Source organism: Myotis yumanensis, unplaced genomic scaffold (genome assembly GCF_028538775.1).
Source record: "Myotis yumanensis isolate MYYU_CA2020_CCGP unplaced genomic scaffold, mMyoYum1.0.hap1 SCAF_1, whole genome shotgun sequence".
NCBI classification, from domain to species: Eukaryota; Metazoa; Chordata; class Mammalia; order Chiroptera; family Vespertilionidae; genus Myotis; species Myotis yumanensis.
Window position 1 is genome coordinate 208,637,957 of NW_027223752.1, and position 22,107 is coordinate 208,660,063.

At 39.5% G+C, this 22,107-nt stretch overlaps 1 protein-coding gene across 1 annotated transcript in view; it reads left to right on the top strand.

Annotated features, from left to right (window-relative positions):
- The window catches only part of SCFD2 (sec1 family domain containing 2), a 348,367-nt gene that overhangs the window by 71,289 nt on the left and 254,971 nt on the right, over positions 1–22,107 (top strand). The window lies entirely within an intron of this gene.

The following is a 22,107-nucleotide window of genomic DNA, read 5'->3' on the forward strand; positions in this document are numbered from 1 at the left end:
TCAAAACAAAAATATTTAATGAGAAGAGTAGCATTTTTTTGTATTTTGCAAATCTGTTTAAAATGTCTCCCTTAATAAGAGACAGCTGGATTTTCCTATCTGCTTCTGCATTCAATCTGTTGTCATATCACATTTTTCATAGCTTCTGGAAAACTTCAGTGTGTGCTCCTCAGAGAATGAGAATGAAAAAAAGGCAAATAGTGTCTTAGTATTATTATGAAAATAATTTTGACCTTGTGGACCCCCTGAAAAGGTTCCCCAGGGTCCCCTGACCACAGATTGAGAACTATTGGGCTAAACAAATCTTTCCAGTCACACTCTTGTGTCAATCCCCCAAGCAGCCTCTTACTATCAACACTTCAGCCTGTTCTCCCCACCCCCACCCACCTAATATCCTAGCTGCCTACAGTTTGGAGAGCAGAATCTTAAGTGTTCAAGTCAAGTAGAATCTACTCAGTGCTATCATGAAAAGTTCAACTCAACATATTATGAACATAACAAGAGTTCATTGGGAACAAGGGAACTCACTTTCTGAAATTAAAACTATAAAGTCCCATCCACAGTGATGAGGGCCAGAACATGATAGGTTATTTTTTTAAAAAGCAGTTTCAAAGAGAGAATCATAAAAGTAGATACATTTGCACACCAACATTTTTTACTTAAAATATATAAAGTATATACATTCATTCACCAATCTTGTGCCAGGTCTTTTGAGTAAGGGTTTGATTGGAGTTCCCCTTCCTCTTTGTTGTATAAACCATGCTCAAAATGAAACATCTATTATTTCCAATTTTTAAAGAATGAATGAAGACTAAAGTCACTTGCAAAGCAATCTAAGGGCTCTCTGAACACTGTTCTGTCACCTCTCTATAAGGTAGTTTCTCGAGGACAAAGACTGTGTCTCGTCATCTTTTTCCTAGCCTTAACATAGTGTCGAACAATAGCAAATAGAAAGCTTATCATTTGAGTGCATAGTGAGAGCATGGACCCATGAATGAATGAAGCAGGGGCTATCTAGTGAAATTATATTCATTGTAAATTATTTCTGACCCCACAATTAACAAGAGAGGGAGCAATTCTTATGCCATTAATTGGCCTTCTAATGTTTGAATATTTTAAAACTGTTTTGTTTGTTTCCATTTTTTGCTTTTTTTCTAGGAGATACTCTTAACTTTTTCTTCTAAGCTTTTTATTCAGCTTTTTATTTTTGATATATTTATAATATCTTCTCTCTGATGGTTTTTCCACATTGCCTTTTTAATTTTTAAAAAATATATTTTATTGATTTTTTTACAGAGAGGAAGGGAGAGAGATAGAGAGTTAGAAATATTGATCAGCTGCCTCCTGCACACCCCCTACTGGGGATGTGACTGGAATCGAACCTGGGACCCTTCAGTCTGCAGACTGACACTCTATCCACCGAGCCAAACCGGCTAGGGCTCTTTTTTAATTTTTTAAAGGTTGTTTTCTTCTTTATCTTCTATGTTAGAATCTTTTTTTAAGACGTTGGATAATTGCTGGTTGTAAGGATTAGAGTAGATGTCTAAAAAGCTCATTGGATATACTGAACCTATGGTAGATTTGTGGATTTGAGGTTTACTGTGGGTAATCAGTAAGTTGTTGGCTGGTGAACCATTAGAATTGGTATTAGGTCTTTTCTCTTGAGCTATAAGTGTTCCCCCAAAGAGTGCCTTCCCATTTTTCTGCATAGAATGGGAAAGGTCTGAATGTATCTTCTGAGAGCCACATGGAAGAACGGGTGGTTTCTTAGTCCATTCAGGTTGCTACACCAAAATGCTACAGGCTGGGTAAACTTGCAAACAATAGAAATTTATTTCTCATGGTTTCGGAGGCTGGGAAAATCAAGATCAGGGTGCCAGCATGGATGGTCGCATTCTGGTGAAGGCCCTCTTCCTGCTTCCCAGCCAGTGCCTTCTTGCTGTGTCCTTACATGGTTTAAGGGGCTGGGATCTCTCTGGAGCACTAATCCCATCCATGAGGGCTACACCTTCATGACTTAAGTCCCACTCCCAAAGGTTCCACTTCCTCATAGTATCATCTTGGAGGCTAGGATTTCAGCATGACTTTTTTTTTGGAGACAAACATTCAGACCATAACAGGTAGGTAGTATTATCATCCAGCTTTTGGTGTATGCTCAATTAATTCCCATGTCTTTGCCAGGCAATCCTTAAACCAAAACCTTTTGTTTTACTCTCTCAAGAGAATACCTCCTATCTCTGCCAAGGTAAGGGAAGTGTTGCCAAGTGCTGTGAAGTGTTGGAAGGGCTGTAAGGATCCAACTACTTCTCAAATAATTTCATCCCATTTATTTTCTTAAAAATATGTTTTTATTGATTTCAGAGAGAAGAAAGGAGAGGGAGAGAGAGATAAAAATATCAATAATGAGGGAGAATCATTGATTGGCTGCCTCCTGCATGCCCCCTACAGGGGATCGAGCCTGCAACCAGGACATGTGCCCTGATAGGGAATTGAACGTGACCTCCTGGTTCATGGGTCGATACTCAACCACTGAACCACAATGGCTGGGCTCATCCCATTTAATATTAATCTACTACAGTTTCATCTCAATTTCTGAGGAACCTTTTGCTGTCATTTCCTGAGCGTTTTGTGGATTCTGTAGTATAAATAGGTTTGCTTCTCAGCTTTTCTACCAGTTAGGATATGGCTCTCTTGCTTCTCCTAAGTCCTTTAACACATATGCATTGACTTTCAAGCTTCCAAAATTTTGTTGCTGTCATTTCCTCTTCAGTTTTCTTTGTACCTGTAATTTTAGTTATTAAAACAAAAAAACTTTTTTGTTTGTAATTTTATTAGGATTTGGGGAGGTCAAATAGTTAGATGTATATGTTTAATCTTCCATCTTAACCCTAAACTCTTTTGATCTTTCTAAAATTTAAAATGTTACTTACAAATCTTCAATTACACCTATCTAGTCTCTCTAGAGTCAATAGTACAAACTAAAGGGAATATTTGACCATACTTTCTCTTTTTAAGATCTGTGTTCCTATTATTTATAAACTAGAGGCCCAGTGTATGGATTCATGCACCAGTGGGGTCCCTCAGCCTGGCCTGTGGGGATTGTTCTGAAACCAGTTCTCCAACATCCCCTGAGGGGTCCTTGATTGTGAGAGGGCTGTTCTTGGGTGATTCACCCTGGAATCAGGCTCCCTCCTCTCTGGTTCCAGGTGTGTCACCCGAGAACTGCAGCTGCCAAGTGACTGCAGCTTGGCAGCTCCTGCATTGAGTTTCTGCCCCCTGGTGGTCAGTGTGTGTCATAACTACTGGTTGTCTGGTCAGCCAGTCGCTTAGGCTTTTATATATATAGATGATAATATCAACTATATTTTCCAGCAAGTACTCAAACTGCTAAAATTTTGATCTTGAGAATGGATTTATATATCTCAGATGCATAAAGTGAATTTAGTGTGTGTGTGTGTGTGTGTGCTATGAGATTGAGTCTATTAGATGCTACACAGATCATAATGTAGATTAAATGTATGCCCTTAAAACAATATACTTTTCTCTACATTTACCCTTCAATAGTAAATATATAGTCAGGATTTGATCTGAACATATTTTGCTGAAGCCAGAGACTCCACTTGATGGAGGAAAACTTCTTTCAGTTGTTAGCAGAGCTCTTGTCCTGTCTCCTGAGTTTCCACACAGGAAGCCCCGATCTTTTATCTAGAAGCTGATTTTTACTTTCACCTTAAGTAGAGAAAACTCTGTTATTAGTCGCAGAGACAGTGCGTATATTTTGCATTTAAGTCTGATTATATCAGGATGCTGTAGTAATTTCTTTCATTTCTAATACACTTTAACAGTTCAACATTTTCAGAGCTTCACATTCATAATACTTCTTACATCCTACAGGGAGTTTTTGTTGTTGAGGGTGAGTTTGGAGGTGGATGGGTGGGAAGGAGAGCAGGAGAGGCTGCTGGGTAGGAATTAACATGGACCTCTATTACACTGACTCTAGGTTGACTCAGTTGCTTATATCCTAGTTTTAAGGGTTCAGGTGCAATATAGCTACCCACCCATAGAAAGAAGTATTATTATATGGCTCCAAGCTGTATTTCTGATTTTGGCCAACAATCTCAGTGCTGTGGACAGAATTGTCCTCCTTAATTTATATGTTGAAGCCCTCTAACCCTAGTGTGATGATATTTGGAGACGGGGCCTTTGGGAGATAATTAGGTTTAGATGAAGTTTGGAGGGTAGAGCCCTCACAATAGGATTAGTGAGTACATTATAAGACTAGACACCAGAGAGCTTGCTTGCTTTCTCTCTGTCATGTGAAGACAGAGTAAGAAGGCAGCCACCTGAAAGCCAGAAAGGGAGCCCTCACCAAAACCCAACCATGCTGGCCCTCTGATCTTGGACTTCCAGCCTTAAGAACTGTGAGGGAAAAAATGTCTCTTGTTTAAGCAATGCAGTCTACTGTAGCCCAAGCTAATAATGCACTTGGAAATTCTGTCATGGGTCATATGAGAGGCTCCTGGCTTCAACCCATCCATACTATGGAACTATAACTGAGGATGTTTTCTCAACACCAACCATTTCTTTAATTCGTTACACACCAACTGGGTGTGCAATAATTCGATTCAATTCTGACACTACCCACCTGGAGCTAGCATCAGATCCGCCAAGTTAAAGGGGCTCTCTCCCACAAGACTGCCCCCACTTCAGATGCCAGTTGTAAGTTTGGCCACTGGTACTTCTCACTGACTAGCTATAAATCAGAGGTTCCTGTGATCCCCTCCTTAGGTTCAGTAATTTGCTAGAATGGCTTATAGAACTCAGCAAAAACACTTCATTTACATTTGCCGGTTTATTATAAAGGATACAACTCAGGAACAAATGGAAGAGATGAATAGGGCAAAGTATAGAGGTTGGCAGGGTATGGAGCTTCCAGCCCTCCCTGGTGCCACTCTGCCAGCAATCTGTTCACCAATCTGGAACCCCATTAAATCTCCTGTTCCAGAGCTTTTATTAGAGGTCAGTCTCCAGCCCCCTCTTTTCCCTATAGGACTGTAGGAGGAGCAGAAGGTTTCAACCCTCTAATCACTTGGCCTTTCTGTGACCATTCCCATCTGAGGTTACCTAAGGACTCCAGCCTAAGTCACCTCCTGAGCCTAAACCCAGGTGTGATCATCAAAAGGGGCTTGTTATGAATAATGAAAAACACTCTTGTCACACAGGTAATTCCAAGGGATTTAGGAGCTCTGTGCCAGGAACCTGACACAAAGGTCAAATACATTTCCTATTATATACCACATAACCCAAAGCTCATACCCTGGTGTTTCTGGGTCTCTCCTCCTATATGAAGGAAGGGAGGCAAGAAAGTAAGTACACATTTACGGGGTTTGTTAGGATGCTTTTTGATTTTAGGTGACAGAGAGATGTTAAGATGTTAAGAACATAAGGAAAACATGTTTTTATTAGAAGAAAAATGCTGCCCCCTTCTCTGTCACAAAGGCCAGCAATTGGAGATGAAATAATGCTGGCTTTTGGAAGAACCGCATGGTTCCATCAGCTTTGCCACAGAAAAACCTCGGCTCCTGCCTAGTACTTAAAACCACTTTGGCAGTGCTGTTGGGGCTGGTGAGAAACTAATTAGAAGATAGGACCATTTTACATACTCTTCAAATGACTGAGAGTTTCAAACAGATGTTTCAAGGAAATGCATACCTGGTGCTCTTCCATTAGTCAGTTACTTTGTTGCAACTGTCATGAGCTCTTTTGTACAATAATTATGAAGAATTATGTCTCAACTGGCAACTCAAATATATGTTGTTGAGCTCACTTTGAGGGGAAATTTGGTGGTAATTATAGGTCCAGTTTTTCTGTTAAGTCTTGAAAAAGGAAACCATCACAATTGAGAAGACCTTGATGACAAGGCCGTGGGGCAGACCACTCTCCAAGAAGCATACATGGCAGAGTCCTGTAGGATCATGTACACATGCCCGCACACACACACACACACACACACACGCGCACACACACACACACACACGCACATGCACACACACGCTCTTACTCACACAACATAAAACCAAGGAAGCTCTAACTTTTAAACAACTTAAACAGAAATGGAGAAGTAGAGAAAAGTAAGGAATAAACTTAACGTACCTTGAAGTAATGAAATTTAGAATTTATATTGTTCATACATGATTGAATAAATTCTTGGTGGCTTCTTATTTTGTCTCAATAATGCTTTAGCTTTTATAGAATCTCTTTTTGTACACTTAAACATATTGACTCATATGTCTAGAAAGGAATAGCTTTAATATTGAATTTTTCAGTAGAATTATTAGATTGGGGGAAAATCGTTGTTTGAATCTGTAACACCCCACTCTTAAAATAAGCAAGCCAACAAATCTTTGAGTTGAAATTAAAGACAAAGATAAGCATAAACTCTTGTTAAGACTGCATGGGGCTTGATTGTATTAAAGTCAAATAATTAGTTTTTGTTTTATTTAATGATCTTAAGGCTTTTACGTATTAAATAAAAGTTTTAATCACTCAAATTTATGGAATTTAGAGAAAGCCATATGGATTACCATTATGTATGGTTTTAAAAAAATCTCATTATGTATCTATAGGTTTTATTCTTGGAACCTGGCAAAAAAGTTTGCTTTTTCCTCTGCAAACTCCCAAAGCATTGTAAGTCATTGGAAACCAAGCATTTAGTACAAACAGTTTCAGTTTCCATATTTCCTAGCAGGCCAGCCAAGAACCATTCTAGGCAAATGGAAAGAAAAAGTTTATTTCTGAAAGTACAAATACATTCTGGTGCTTGTAAATATTTTCTTACCTCATATTTTTGAAATTAGCATCAATTAGCATTGGCCACCTTGGCTGGTGCCTATACACCAGCTCTGCATTTCATTTTAACCAAGATGAAATATTTATTCTCTCTTTTTAAAAACCATCTCCCAATGTGATATTTTATTTATAATAAAGAACATCTGGATATTTGCAATTGGAGAAGTCTTCATGCGCATGAAATATGACATTCAATAAATAGTTCTTTTGCTAAGTAGCAATCAACATGTCTCAGATATTTGGGTAGGTTTTTATAAAAAGCATTTGTTTTTTGTATCATTTAAGACACCTTAATATTGTAAATAGGGAGTGAAAAAGCAAGTTGGAGTCAGGGGAAAAACTAAAATTTTGTAATAAATTAGGATAATTATGCCAACATGGTGTAATCTTAATGAAGAATAATGGTCCTTTTTCCTCCAGTCAGCTCTTGTTTCAAGACTGAGCATGACGTTACAATACTGCCCCCTACTGTAAGACTTTGCTTAGCCCTTTCAAAGGAAGATTAAGAAAAAAAAAAAAAAAGGAGAAACAGATGACGAGGACAAGTATATCTTATTACATTTAGCATTTAAAAAGAAGCATATTCTGATGAATGGTTCAGGCCCCTGCAATGCAGAAATCGAGAATACTAGTACAATGTAGACTTTTGTTTCTCAGTTTGTTTTCTTTTGAATTAATGTCTCAGCTGCTCTGTTCCTTTCAGTTAAACAGAGGAGACTTTCCTCCCCTGACATAATTTAGATGATGGATCTTACTCTGGGCTTTGTGAATGTGAATGTGTTTTTGTTTTAATTAGTGTTGGTTTCAAGGAATTTTGCATCTTTGAAAAAAACTGTACAGGATATCTTTGAGGCTGGATGAAGAATGATGCTTTTGTCTGTCTACAGTGTGACTTCGGTATTTTTAATAATGGGAACGAGTCTTGTAGCAAGGTACATCAATTCAACCAATCGTAATCTTGGAATTCATCCAGTTTTAAATCTAACTCTCTGTAAACAACTTCGGGTTCTTTTGCGAGTAAAATTACAATTTCATGTGAACAAGCCTTTGGCAAGAGTAAGATTTAGACTGCCCCCCCCTTTTTTTTCCTTTTTCTTTTTGAAAAGTTGAACATTTTTTTCTATTTTTATGGTACTGCTTTAACAAAATGATCTTAATGACATTCCTTTTGCCAATGCATATTTTCTGACATTAAAAAACAAATCAAAAGCCACTTATCGTATGAATCATTGTTAAAGTCAGCAGTAATCCACTGCGTAAAATCTCCCTGTGAAGGCGCGGAGGCTGGGGCTTCAACCTGGAGCACATTAAATTAGTTCCAGTCTCTCGCGAATGGGCTTTGCCTGGCTTGCTTAGGCAGGCAAAACGGAAACAGGCAGTTTATAACAAGAAGTCTGCTTTAAAAACCATGGGGTTCATTGGAGCAAGATTTATATCCCCCACTTATATAAACATTACAAATGTGGACTGCAAGTAGGAGGGAAACCTTTATCGAAATCTCTTGAAGAGCTTTTTCATTGTGAGTAAAATGGACAGCTTGCACTGTTGTTTGAAGACATGCCAGCAATTCGACAATCATCTTTTTCACTGCTTTGCCTGATTAAAATGTAGCATTGTGAAGACTAACCAGACCACCTACTTTTAATTTATTTTCGTGATGAGACTACGCTGGCATCTAAGTGGAGCCAAAAACACTCTGTGCCAAAGGAGAAAATTGTCATTTCAGGGTTGTTGTTGTTGTTTTTAAAAAGACAACTTAATTATATAAAATCTTGGGGTAAAGAGAATCTGGATGTTAGTTTATATCATCTCCTGATTTAGAGTGATTTTTGTATGTAAACACTATCCTAGATATCATGTTGTCTTTAGGATTATAATAGAACACAGATGAGGCTTGAAATATTTGGTCCAATAAAATGAGAAAGGCTGCAAGGAAGGATTACCATTTGAGATTATAGTAGCTATTTGTTTAGGTCCATGAGCTAAATTTCTTTGTTCCTCTCACTTTTTTTTTAATCTCACTTTTAATATTTAAAAAATTACATGGAAATGTGCTTTCCTTTGCCCCAAATATGTCTAGTAGGGAACTAAGACCAAATTATATTATTATTATTATTATTATTATTATTATTATTATTATTTGCTTTTGTTAACAGTAGCTTCTAGGTGATGGACTTTCATCATAATCCCAGGTAGTACTGAATCAGTCTTTCTTAGGATTTTTTCACTCTTTCTGAAAGATAGCACATCTGTTTTTTGCATTCTTAGCTGGTCCCAAATGTAAGGTTATTCAAATGCACCTTAAAAAATTAGGGCTGACTCTAAGAAGTGACATGATGAAAGCATTTGGAGGACATAACATGAAACCAGGACCTGCAAGAGTGTGGGGTTAACATCTCAGGGAACTCAGCCCAGGAGGGCCAGCTTGAGCTCTTGCCCGCCAATCCTGTTAGCAATGACTGCAATGAGAAGAAATGGCAGATTTTTGAAAAGGAAGGACATCTATTTGACTTGCAGGTGTGTAGGAGTGAAAGATGTAATTAGGTCCAACATAAAAACAAGGCTCTCTCACCAATAACATTATAATAATGATAGTAATAATTTTAGTGAGTCTCATTTGTTAAACTCTTATTATATGCCACGTGGCATACTCAATGCCTTATTTACATATAATTATTTTTCATCTTTGTAACAACTCAATTTCTTAAATGAAGGGTGCAGATGTTTGGGTCACATGCTCAAGTCACATCGCTGGTGGTGGCGGAGCTGATCGCTGAACCAGGCATGCTGACTCTAGAGCCATGCTCTTAGCTTGCTCAAGCATTACTTGATACATGTTGCTTTTCTCTGTTCCTAAAGACACTTGGGGTTTCCATATCATATCTCTAATTTGTAATCTTATTAATACCAAGCCCTGTCCAGATCCATGGCCTTTTTATCATCAGTTATATATGTACCTACAGCCATCATGCTCAGATTGGTGGCCCTGAGCATGATAAACTGTTTGGTGTTGTGAACTAGGATGGAGACAGAAGGGATGCAGGATGACCTGTACCAGAGGTTGTCAGGTAGTGATGGAAAGAACTGTTTGGTCAAGGGAACCTGGTACTCTGTACAGAAGGATTAAGATAAAAGCTGATTCTTGTTAATAGCTCTTAGTCTGTAATGTGCCAAAACAATTAAGTTATCCAAAATCTATAATGTTTCTAATGATAGAAATCCACTGTGCAAGACCTCTAGCTTCAAAGATAAATTCACCTAAAGTTGAAGGCAGCAGAATTCTTATTCATTTACAATTCGTACTTCCTTGGTTGATTAAAAAGTTGTTTTTTGAGAAATTTGACTTAACTTCATTTGTAACATGAAGAACAAAATGCATGTTATTAAAATGGATTTTCATAATGAAAAAGTCAGTCTTCAAAAATATGACACAAATACATCACCAGCAATAACATACAATTATAGGCTCTAATGAGGTCGTGATAGACAATAGTGAATTTCTTCTTTACTTTATATAATTGGAGTAATGCTGACCAAAAGAGAGAAAAATCCCAATAGAATAAGCTAACATAGTGGTAGTAGTGAGAGGAGGAAGAGGAGGAAAGGAGAAAGCCCTACTCTTCTTAAGATAAAAGGTACATTTGGTAGAAGAACAATGGCGTAACTCTTGTATTTATAGTATTTAAAATGAAGAAGGTACTTGATAGATAAAGCAAAGTTGTGATATAAATAGATGATGTCTATAAGCAGTTGTATGTGTGAAAATGTGGGAAGGGGTGAAAGAGATGAATTCTGGTAGGAAGTCAATAGATAATGTAAACAAAAGTGATTTATAAAAGCGATATAATAACACATTATTTAATGACTTGATGGTGATCCCTAGAGAAACCAAACCTCCAAATCAACCAAAAGTGATTTCCCTGAGAAGTAGGAATGGGCCATGAAGGGCTGAGGCAGGAGGCTGTGGCTTTTATTACAAACCCTTCTGCACTATTTGAATAGAATCTTCTGAACCATGTTCATGTTTACTTTGGTAAGAATAAAATTTTTTAAAAAACAACAGTGATAGAAACAAAAGAATATTCACGGTTCTCCTTTAACAAAAAACTCTTCATGAATTCCATCATACTTTTTTTTCTTCCTTCAGGAGGATCTGAAAAGTTAAGTAGAATGCAGCATTTAAGTAACTGCTGTTGGTTTTGTTTAGTCTCAAAAGTTCCCTTTGTTGGCAAAGTGAAGGTTTCCAGAGAAGACATTTTTCATAATGTTTGGTTAATTAGGCCAGCTTTTTTGATGACTAAATAAACCTGACCAATGACCTGTGGACCATTTTGATTAATTTCATTCCCAAATTACTGAGGCCCATAGATTTAAGTGATGGATGTAGTGACAAGGTGCCTCAAGGACTTCTTAGATTATCTTTGCCTTTTCGATACCGTTGCCGGAATCTATTTGTATTCTGTAGGTCAGTTTCTCTGTAACAGATAATCACAGCAACCTTGACTGTCTGGAATCTTAACGCTGGTTAACCACTTATGAAATTCTGTTATGTTCTCTTTGGAGGTGGTAGGTAATCCCACTCATTGCATATTTTTAATATCAGCGTTTGTCTTAATTGCCTTTGCAGAAGATTTTTGCTTGTTTTTTACATCATCATTTCTAGATTGACTTTTTGGTCATATGTATTGTTCCTTATTTGACTGAACTTATTTGACCTTAAACTTATCTGTAGTTTTCAGGAAATTTAGTCATTTCCCAGTTTAGCAATCTGTCAAGTTAGATGTTATTTATGCTTATGTTTTTAAAATAAGGAAATAGTTTTCAGTGTAATATATATATTTGTATTTCCTGAGTATGTAGTCTTAGGCTTAATATTTCTTTTGTACCATTAACCATGAATACAAAATCAAGCTTTTTTCAGTGTGCTATCCTTAAATATTCATATAAGATACTAATGCTTTATATATTTTTTAAAATGTGGTGTCCTATCCAAAGATTAGTGCTACTGTATGGTGACATGTCTTCTCTGTAGAGCACTCTGACATCCCTTATCCTATTTACTCATCACAGCATCCCTGTGAGGGAGGTGGGAGGAACTATCATCCCGATTTCACAGACTGGGCGGAGAGAGGAGTGACTTGCATGCCATCACACAGGTAGTGGTAGAGTGACAACGACTCAGTGCTCTCACCTTGAGTTCATGTTACTCTGCGGCTGGATTTAAATCAGAGTTTATGCTTAAAAGCAATAAGCAAGTGTGTTGGACTATGAGAGCAGGGCTTTCATCCTCGTTGGCAGCCAGGCTGGTAATGTAGACAAGGTGGTAGACGGTAGGGAGTGGCAGAGACACTGTGACCCTGTGAGCAGGCAGTTTAGCCTCAGTGTTGCTTGAACTTTCAGATTTTTAAGAGAAGTTGAGAGTGCGATTTTTTTGTGGGAAATTTCCTAATTTTCTAACATCCTTCTTTCTAAATAATATATTTTTCTCCCAGGGCCTACAGCTTGGGACCCCTGACATAATTACTACTGTTCCTCTGTTTAAGCACTTAGGGGCAGCCAGGGGCTGAGCCCATCTTTTCGTCCACCATCCATCCGTCCAGCAGAAGTGGTCTCAACTGGAAAGGACACTAGGACAGGGGACTCCTGGGAGACAGTAGGTGACAGACTGTAGACATGGGACTTTATTGCATCCAGGAAATCCCTTTCTAATTGGTGTTTTCTGATTTTAATAGAGAAAAACATTTCTGCAATTACAAAGTGTTTCTCTGTTATTTTCTATGATAGCGCCCTATTTATTTCTGTTAAGAGGCCACCTAATCTTGTCATGTTTGATACGCCTAGGAAAAAATAATTTGTGAATACTCTCAAACATGATTTTAAAAAATTTTATTGATTTTTTATAGAGAGGAAGGGAGAGGGATAGAGAGTTAGAAACATCGATGAGAGAGAAACATCGAACAGCTGCCTCCTGCACACCTCCTACTGCGGATGTGCCCGCAACCAAGATACATTCCTTGACCGGAATCGAACCTGGGACCTTTCAGTCTGCAGGCCGACGCTCTATCCACTGAGGCAAACCGGCTAGGGCTCAAACATGATTTTTATGCTAGCAAATATTGCTAAGCTTTTATATTTAATATTGTTCTAGATCTGAAGCAAAGTAAATGCAAACCTTATACTTTTTGGTTATCACAACAGTTTTTCTGTAATAGCATATTTTGGTTATTAAATAATTTTATGTCTTAATTTCTATAATGCCAGGGAATTATTCATAGCAACTCTGGTTTCAACTTCTGGAAGAGTTGAAAGTGGATGCTCTTAACCAGAGAAGGGGCAATGGATACTGGGCAGAAAAAATAGATACAACCTACTACAGCCACCCACTCTAATGTATTTCGTTACAGCAGCCCAGCTGACTAAGGTAGATCCACTGTGGAGGGAGGAGACAACTTTCTAACCCCCTGTCCCATATTTATTGCCTCCTTTTGGTTTTATGTGACAGAAATCCAAATCAAATGGTGATGTGTGGCTTCAGGCATGGTTGGATCCAGCTTTTAAGAACCGTTTCTTAGGACTCTGTTTTATCCCTACTTCTTGGTTCTACTCCCTTCTGTATTACTTTCATTTTTAGGTAGGCTCCAGGTGATGGAAAGATCCCTGCCCAGCAGCTATAAGGCTCATATTCCCCTCAGCATGGAAGTAGGGAAGAAAGAATGTGTTTCTTTCCCAAGAGCTTAAAAAAAAAAAATCCAAGTCTGATGAGTCTTGCTTAAAATGGGCCTGGCTTGGACCAAGTAGCTGCTGAATATTCATTCTGTCTAGGGGAATGAACATATTGCATGACTATGCCTGGGTTGCCTGTCAGTTCCTGAAGTTAGAAAATGAAGTCAGTGCCACTGTATGAACCAAAATATGAGCAGTTGTTCCCCAAAGGAGAACTGGGTGCTCTTAACCAGAGAAGAGGTGCTGGGTGCTGGGTGGGAAAAAAAAGCAAAAACAGGTGACCATGCTAACTGAAATAGACAGTAAATAGCAATATAGGCAATTATTTGGTTTGTTTTACTGGATGAAATTAAGAACCTTCAGTTGAATCTATTATCTCATTAGTTTTAAAAGGCACAAGTCAAGACCTGCTGGTATGACTCAGTAGGTGAGCATCAACCCATGAACCAGGAGGTCACGGTTTAATTCCCAGTTAGGGCACATGCCTGGGTTGCAGGCTCAATCCCCAGTAGGGGACATGCAAGAGGCAACCCATCTGTGATTCTCTCATCATTGATGTTTCTACACTTGATCTTAGCCAAAAGGCCAAGAAGCGATTACCATTGATGTTTCTATCACTTTCCCCTTCTCCCTTCCTCTCTCTGAAATCAATAAAAACATATTTTTAAATAAGGTATTGTGCCCTAACCGGTTTGGCTCAATGGATAGAGTGTCGGCCTGCGGACTGAAGGGTCCCAGGTTCGATTCCGGTCAAGGGCATGTACCTTGGTTGCAGGCACATTCCCAGTAGGGGGTGTGCAGGAGGCAGCTGATCGATGTTTCTCTCTCATCGATGTTTCTAACTCTCTATCCCTCTCCTTTCCTCTTTGTAAAAAAATCAATAAAATATATTAAAAAAAATAAGTATTGTAATTCTGTAATACTTACGCAAAAGATAAACATAGTGGTTAGACTTTAAAAAAATAAAAAGGCACAAGTCAACAGACTGCTCCCTATACCATATGTCTACTCTTAACTCTTGGGACTTTTGTTCAGTAATAGTCATAATAATGAATTGATGTACAATCTAGTGACACAGTGCTGTACCTGCTCCCTTGTGTCATATGAGGAAGATGGGGCTGAATGTATTTGCATGCAGACTGGATTCATTCTGAATATTGGGCCTTTCTTAGGTTTATTATGAAGCTGGAAACACACACACACACACACACGCACACACACACACCATTTTTTAAAAAATCCTCATCCAAGGATATTTTTTCATAGATTTTTAGAGAGAATGAAGAAGAGAGGGTGAGACAGAGAGAGAGAAACATCTGACTGGTTGCCTCTGAGGTACGTGGCCTGACAGGAAACGAACCTGTGCCCCTTCGGTCTGCAGAACAACCCTCTCGCCACTGAGAGAAATTGGCTAGAGCCACACACACCCTTTTTAAAGCATGAGGACTTTGTCTCCTTTTGCCTATTTCCAAAGTGGTTGAACTGATTTTTCCCCTTAGCTGTGGCCAAACATTTGAACTGTCAGCTAAAAGGCTCCTTTAAATTTGCAGAAAGCAATGAGTTATAGCGTAGATAAACACACACTGGAAGTATTTCTAGAACTATAACCATAAGATCACTAAATCTTTCATAATTAATGTTTGTTTTTTCTTTTGCTGCTGAGTAAGCATGAGATTAAGGTTTTAGCTTTATCTAGTACTGCTTAGTTGTCCTTTTGCCTAATGCCATTTAACCATTGAGCGTGTGATGGTCCCCACAGTTGTTTTGGCATTTACTTGAACTTTTCCATTACACTACATGAACTGCTCATATTCCCATAGAATCTGGGGCTGGTGATCATTATTGTATGCCTCTTCTGAGGAGTACAGTCCAGCCACACTGAAGATATAGTCTAATTTCAGGGCCAGCTGAGTGATGGGCAGGACTATCTGCTAATGATTTTATTTTGGAAAATATAATTTTTAGTATTTTTTAATTTAAAAATATATTTATTATGAAAATTTTAGAATATGTTATAGCTTTCCAAAGACACCTATAATTTTATTATCTAGAGATAATGTTAGCATTTGGTTTGTTTCCTTTCAGATCTTTTTAATGTGTATGTACGGTAAACCCACACATACTAGTACACACATATACTCTGCTATTGTTGTTTTTAATGAAAGTGGAGTCATGTAATGATGCTGTTGTCTCCTTTGTTTTGTTTATTCATGGCATTAAATGCCTTACATGAGATCGCAATAGTCACATTGTTTTAAAGGCATTGTGATTTACTAACCATTCTCGTTGTTTGAATTGCTGTGTTATGTTCAGTTTTTTGCCCTTATAAACCAGACTGCAGTTTATATATTTGTACATATCAATAATTTCGTTGGCATAAATACCTAGAATTACTAGGTCGAAGGTATGTACATATTTACTGGCAAAATACCATCCAGAAATGTGCCAATTTAAACTTCCTACAAAGCTCTGTACATATGCCCTCTGCTTGATACCATCATCAATATTGCCAATTTAATAAGAAAAATTTGATATCTCATTTTAACTAATAGCTTCTAATTATTTAATTGAAGTAAATGTTTTTTTATGCTTAGTTATTTCATTGTATATATATTCATATTTTGTGAAATGCTCGATTGTGCTTTCCTGTTTTTTTCTATGGGGGTTTTCATCTTGTTAATTTATAAAAGATCTTCATGTATTTAGGATAGCCATCTTTTTTCAGCCTGTTTATTATTTGGTATCTTTTTTTTTAAAGAATACAAAGGCTGTTTTTATGCAGTCAACTCTATCTTTTTCTTCATTGGTTTGTCTTTAAACATTCTTAAAAGACGTTGTGTCTGGCTTTGTAGTAAGAACTCTGCAATCATTATCTCATTCATTCCACCCCATGAACCACATGAGATGGGAGGTTAGTATTGTCACGCCATTTTACAGTAAAGAAATTGACTCCACACATGGTACTTGGGAATCCACGCAGCCTGGCTCAGGGCCATCTCTCTGGACTATTTATTCAGTTCCTCTCTTGCTTGGATTTTGTCTTTGGTGTTGTGTTTAGAAATAATTTTCACCTCTCAAGATTATGTAAACATTCACTAGTATTTTTTTCAGTATAGTTTAATGTTTACCTATTATTTAATTTAATGTTTTATCCCATAATCTCAGATATCTTTTGTTCTCTCATCTGCAGACACAGAGAATAATTGCTTGTTGCTTTTTACTCATGACTCTTTGTTTTTAAAGCTGCTGCTAAATTCCTTTCTTCTTTCCTCTCCTATTAATGCCATTGTTCATTCCACAAACATTTGCTGGGCATGCAAAATGAATCGGAGCCTACCTCTCCAGAAGCTTGTGATGTCATGGCAAGAAAGAGAAATATAAATAAAGAACTTTAACATGAACTATAAGTTCTCTAAAACAGAGAGACATAAAATAGTGGAAAAGAGGAAGGTAGAAAATAATTTGAATGGGTGTGGAAGGTAGGTGTAATTGAGAGAGAATTCATGAGGAGGTGAAATTTGAATTAGACCTTGAAGGATGGGAAAGACTCCGACTATAAAATGAGGATGATAATAGAACCATCTCGCAGGGATGTCCTAAAGATCAAATGAATAAATACATACAAAGTGAGCGGAACAGTGCCTGGCATGCTGTCCAGAGCTGAGTCAATATGAAGCATTGTCTTCAAGATCATGGCTTGAGCAGTATCCTGAAAAATGCTGACTGTAGAATAATATGACGTACCTTGTTTATTTTTATTTATATAGAGAGTATCCCTCTTCATTTTTTGGGTTAGTAGTTGCTGGTTTCTATATTTCATGATTTTCTACCTTGCTTTCAGAAAGCTGTTCATGTTGCATTTGGAGGAGGGCAGAATGTTTCTGAAGAAAAATAAATTTAATTAACTTGGAGCCAGTTTTATTAACTTTTATGTATCATGCTTTTATTTTGAAAGCTTCACTTGCTATTAATTAACCTTAGACTTCTGTTCAATTAGGAGAGTCTGATGGTCTCACTAATAGATTATAATCACAGTTATATTTATATATTTTTTGTTATGTGAGCGTGTTTGCACACGCATGCTATTTATTACTGTTAGTAACAAATGGTAGCTTAAAATAACATATTGAATAATTCAAGTCTAATTCAGACAATGACTAGAGTTTTCAAAAGCCATGTTCTATACCAGGGGTCCTCAAACTTTTTAAACAGGGGGCCAGTTCACTGTCCCTCAGACCGTTGGAGGGCCGGACTATAGTTTAAAAAAAAATATGAAAAAATTCCTATGCACACTGCACATATCTTATTTTGAAGTAAAAAAACAAAACGGGAACAAATACAATATTTGTATTTGCATGTGGCCTGCGGGCCGTAGTTTGAGGACCCTTGTTCTATACCAGTGATTCCCAAAGTGGGCGCTACCGCCCCCTGGTGGGCGCTGCAGCCATCCAGGGGGGCAGTGATGGCCACAGGTGCATTTGTTCTAACTTTTTTTGTATTACCTTTCTATTCTGAGTTCAATAAATAGTTTCATAATTTCAAACTTCAATGTTTCTAATTTACACCTTTCTTTACTATATTTTACGAAAAAGGTAGAAACATTAATACATATATCTTTCTGTTTAATTGCTATTAAAATTTTAAAAAAATTAATTTCCAGGGGGCACTGAGTAATATTTTTTCTGGGAAGGGGGCGGTAGGCCAAATAAGTTTGGGAACCACTGTTCTATACCTTTGTTTTGGGGGACTCTCCTCCTGGAGGAAGGCAGGCTCCTGCCAGGGAACAATAGCAGTATTAGGAACAATAGCAGAGATTAGGGAACAGGAAGCTTGAGGCCCAGAATGGAATCTTGGGACAGCAATGTGTAGCCTTCAGAAACCTGGGACCAGGACTAGATCACATAGGTAAGGACTCCTAAACCCATCTCTATTTTACTTTGAAAACAGAAGCCAGTCCCCAAACCTTGAAAAGTTGAACCCTCCTCTGTGCTCCCACAGAGCACCTTATATTGATATCTATTCAAGCAAATACCATATAACATTGTGGTTGGGCTTGAGGGCCTGTCTCTCTGTCCCCCCATTAGACTTTGAACTATTTGAGACTGGGGGAATTGTCATCTTGATATCCACAGAGTCTAGCACAGTCCTTGCATCTTCCTGACAAGTTTTTTTCTCTCCCTTCTCTACCAGATCAGCTAAAATTTTAAAAATCTCAAACACTTACTTTAATATACGAAAGCATTTTGCATAATGAAGTACCACTTAAATCAAACAAAGATATAGTATATTAGAATTCAAAATAATTGGGAATTACTTCTGTAATATAGTTAAAATTTTAGTTTGCTATTCAGACCAGCATTTTCAAGAATGCCAGGCAAAATATTATTCTATGAAAAACATTGCCATAGCTCACTATTACTTAAGGGAGTAAGATAAGATGTTTTGTGTTATGCTTCCTATATAGGTTCTTGTCCTAAACTTAATAATGCAAAGGATTTTTATTTCCAGAGAATTTTATTACTGTCCATATTTCCCTTTGGATTATATGTTCCACCTAGTTAGCTCCTGTGGCCTGAAGTAAGGGAAGAAGTTTTTCCTCTTTTATCCCTCTATTGTGTGTATGAGATAATTAGCTATTGGTGATGTTCACTGGCTCCTGGTTTGGGGAGTGCATTTTTACATTTCATTTGATTTGTTTGAAAAGCTCCCTCCCCCCCGCCCCCACCAGCAAGAGGTGAAACAAAATCATCACAATAAATCCATCCACAAAGAGAATGCTTGCTCCTCAGGAACGTTAATCTCCTGTAGCTGCTAGCAGGATTGTTTCATGGGCAGCCAGGGTATATTCAAGCAAGTAAGTTCCCAAGCTTCTGCAAGGACTCATCATAAGAACAAACAAATGTTCTTTCTGCTTAGCACTGTTGCCATTTGACATGAAGCAAATAATAAGTACAAAGTGAGGCATTGATAAGTGAGATCCTGTTGCTTAGGGGTAGTATACCAGTCATCTGGAAAGGCCTGTGGACATACAGAGCAGATAGTGGATCATTTAGTTAGGATACATCTGAGGCTATAGCAAATACCCCAAAAGATAGTAGACACAAGCATGGCAGAAATTTCACGCACTCTCATGTAAAAATCTCTGTCGGTGGCCTAGGCCTTATGGCAGCTTCTTGGTGCGAGGGCCCGGACACCTTGATGTGGTTGTTCTGCTGTATACACTCCCATGTTGTGGTTGCAAATAGCTGCTCTATCTCTTGCAAGATTTCCTTATTCCACAGATAAAAAATAGGAACATAGAGAAAGTGGTGGGTGCAACATGTTCCCTTTAAGATCATGACCCAGAAGTGCCACCTGTCACTACAACTCACCATGTCATTGGTTCTATTGCCATATCTGGTGCAAGAGATGCTGGAAAATGTAGTCTGTTTTGGGGTAGCTGTTGGTCATGTTAATTGGGTGGTCGTGTTACTAGATGAAGTAAGGAAATTGAATATTGGGGCACAAGTAAGAAGCTTTGTTTGAATGGCTCTTACTATTAGTTACAGTACTGAAAGGCAGTGAAATGAGTTTCTTATTTTGATGGGACATTTCTTTGGAGTAGATTACTTTTCCTCATTTATTTAATAATCTTTGAAAGGCATTTGTTATATCAGGTAATGCTAATAGACTCCAGTGATGGCGAACCTTTTGAGCTCGGCGGGTCAGCATTTTGAAAAACCCTAACTTAATTCTGGTGCTGTGTCACATAGAAATTTTTTGATATTTGCAACCATAGTAAAACAAAGATTTATATTTTTGATATTTATTTTATATGTTTAAATGCCATTTAACAAAGAAATCAACCAAAAAAAATGAGTTCACATGTCACCTCTGACACACGTGTCATAGGTTCGCCATCACTGGACTAGACTATGTCATTGTCCTTGCTTGGATTAACTGTTGTACTTGCTTGGATTAGCTCTTCGATGTGTCAATGTCATGCAAATATGAAGCCAAGAGCAGGCAGCCTGTTGTACTCTCAGGCCACCTGTGGATGTAGGAATGGAAACTAGTACAACTTTATCCTTGAAAGGGCCATTTTATACCCACTAAGAAGTCTCAATCATCCTAATAACCTAAGTATAAGGAAGGTTGAAAATTTCATAAGAGTCCCAAAGTTTGGGCACATTCTTATTATAATCCTACTAGAGGCCCGGTGCACAAAAATTTGTGCACCCGGGGGGGAAGCGGGGGTCCCTCAGCCTGGCCTGTGCCCTCTCGAAGTCTGGGACCCCTCGGGAGATAACGACCTGCTGGCTTAGGCCTGCTCCTGGGTGGCAGAGGACAGGCCCAATCCCTAGGTGCAGCCCCTGGTCGGGCTCAGAGCAGGGCTGATTGGGGAGTTGGGGCACCGCCCCCTGTCATGCACAGAGCAGGGCGGATTGGGAGGTTGCGATGCCACCCTCAGTCACGCTCAGGGTAGGGCTGATTGGGGGGTTGGGGCACCGCCCCCTATCACACTCAAGGCAGGGTCAATGGGGAGGTTGCGGCACCACCCCCTGTGACGCACAGAGCAGGGCCAATCAGGGAGTTGGGGCGCTGCCCCCTGTCACTCACAGAGCAGGGCCCATCAGGGCGGTTGGGGCTCCGTACCCTGCAGGGCCAATCAGGGGGTTGGGGCGCTGCCCCCTGTCAGGCACAGATTAGGGCCCATCAGGGGGGTTGGGGCTCCGTTCCCTGTCACACACAGAGCAGGGCCAATCAGGGGGTTGGGGAGCTCCCCCCTGTCATGCACAGAGCAGGGCCCATCAGGGGGTTGGGGAGCTCCCCCTGTCACGCACAGAGCAGGGCCGATCAGGGGGTTGAGGAGCTCCCCCCTGTCACTCACAGAGTAGGGCCAATAGGGGAGTTAGGGTACCGCCCCCTGTCACACACACAGCAGGGCGGATCAGGGGGTTGGGGCGCCGCCCTCTATCATCCACAGAGCAGGGTCGATCAGGGGGTTGGGGCGCCGCCACTGTCACACTCAGGGCAGGGCTGATGGGGAGGTTATGGCTCTACCCCATCACACACAGAGCAGGGCCTGTGTGTGTGGGGGGGGTTGGGGCGCCGCCCTCTATCACCCACAGAGCAGGGCCGATCAGGGGGTTGGGGCGCAGCCACTGTCACACTCAGGGCACGGCCGATGGGGAGGTTATGGCTCTACCCTGTCACACACAGAACAGGGCCTGTGGGGGGGGGGGAGGGTTGGGGCGCCACACCCTGTCACACACAGAGCCGCAGGGCGATCAGGGGGTTTGGGCGCTGCCCCCTGTCACGCTAATCCGGTGCCAGGAGGCCTCGCGGCTCCGCTGATCCTGGTGCTGGGAGGCATATTACCCTTTTACTATATAGGATAGAGGCCTGGGGGCCGGCTGGTTTGCCCTGAAGGGTGTCCTGGATCAGGGTGGGGGTCCCCACTGGGATGCCTGGCCAGCCTGGATGAGGTGATGATGGCTGTTTGCAGCTGGTCACACACCCTTCAGGGTGGGGGTCCCCACTGAGGTGCCTGGC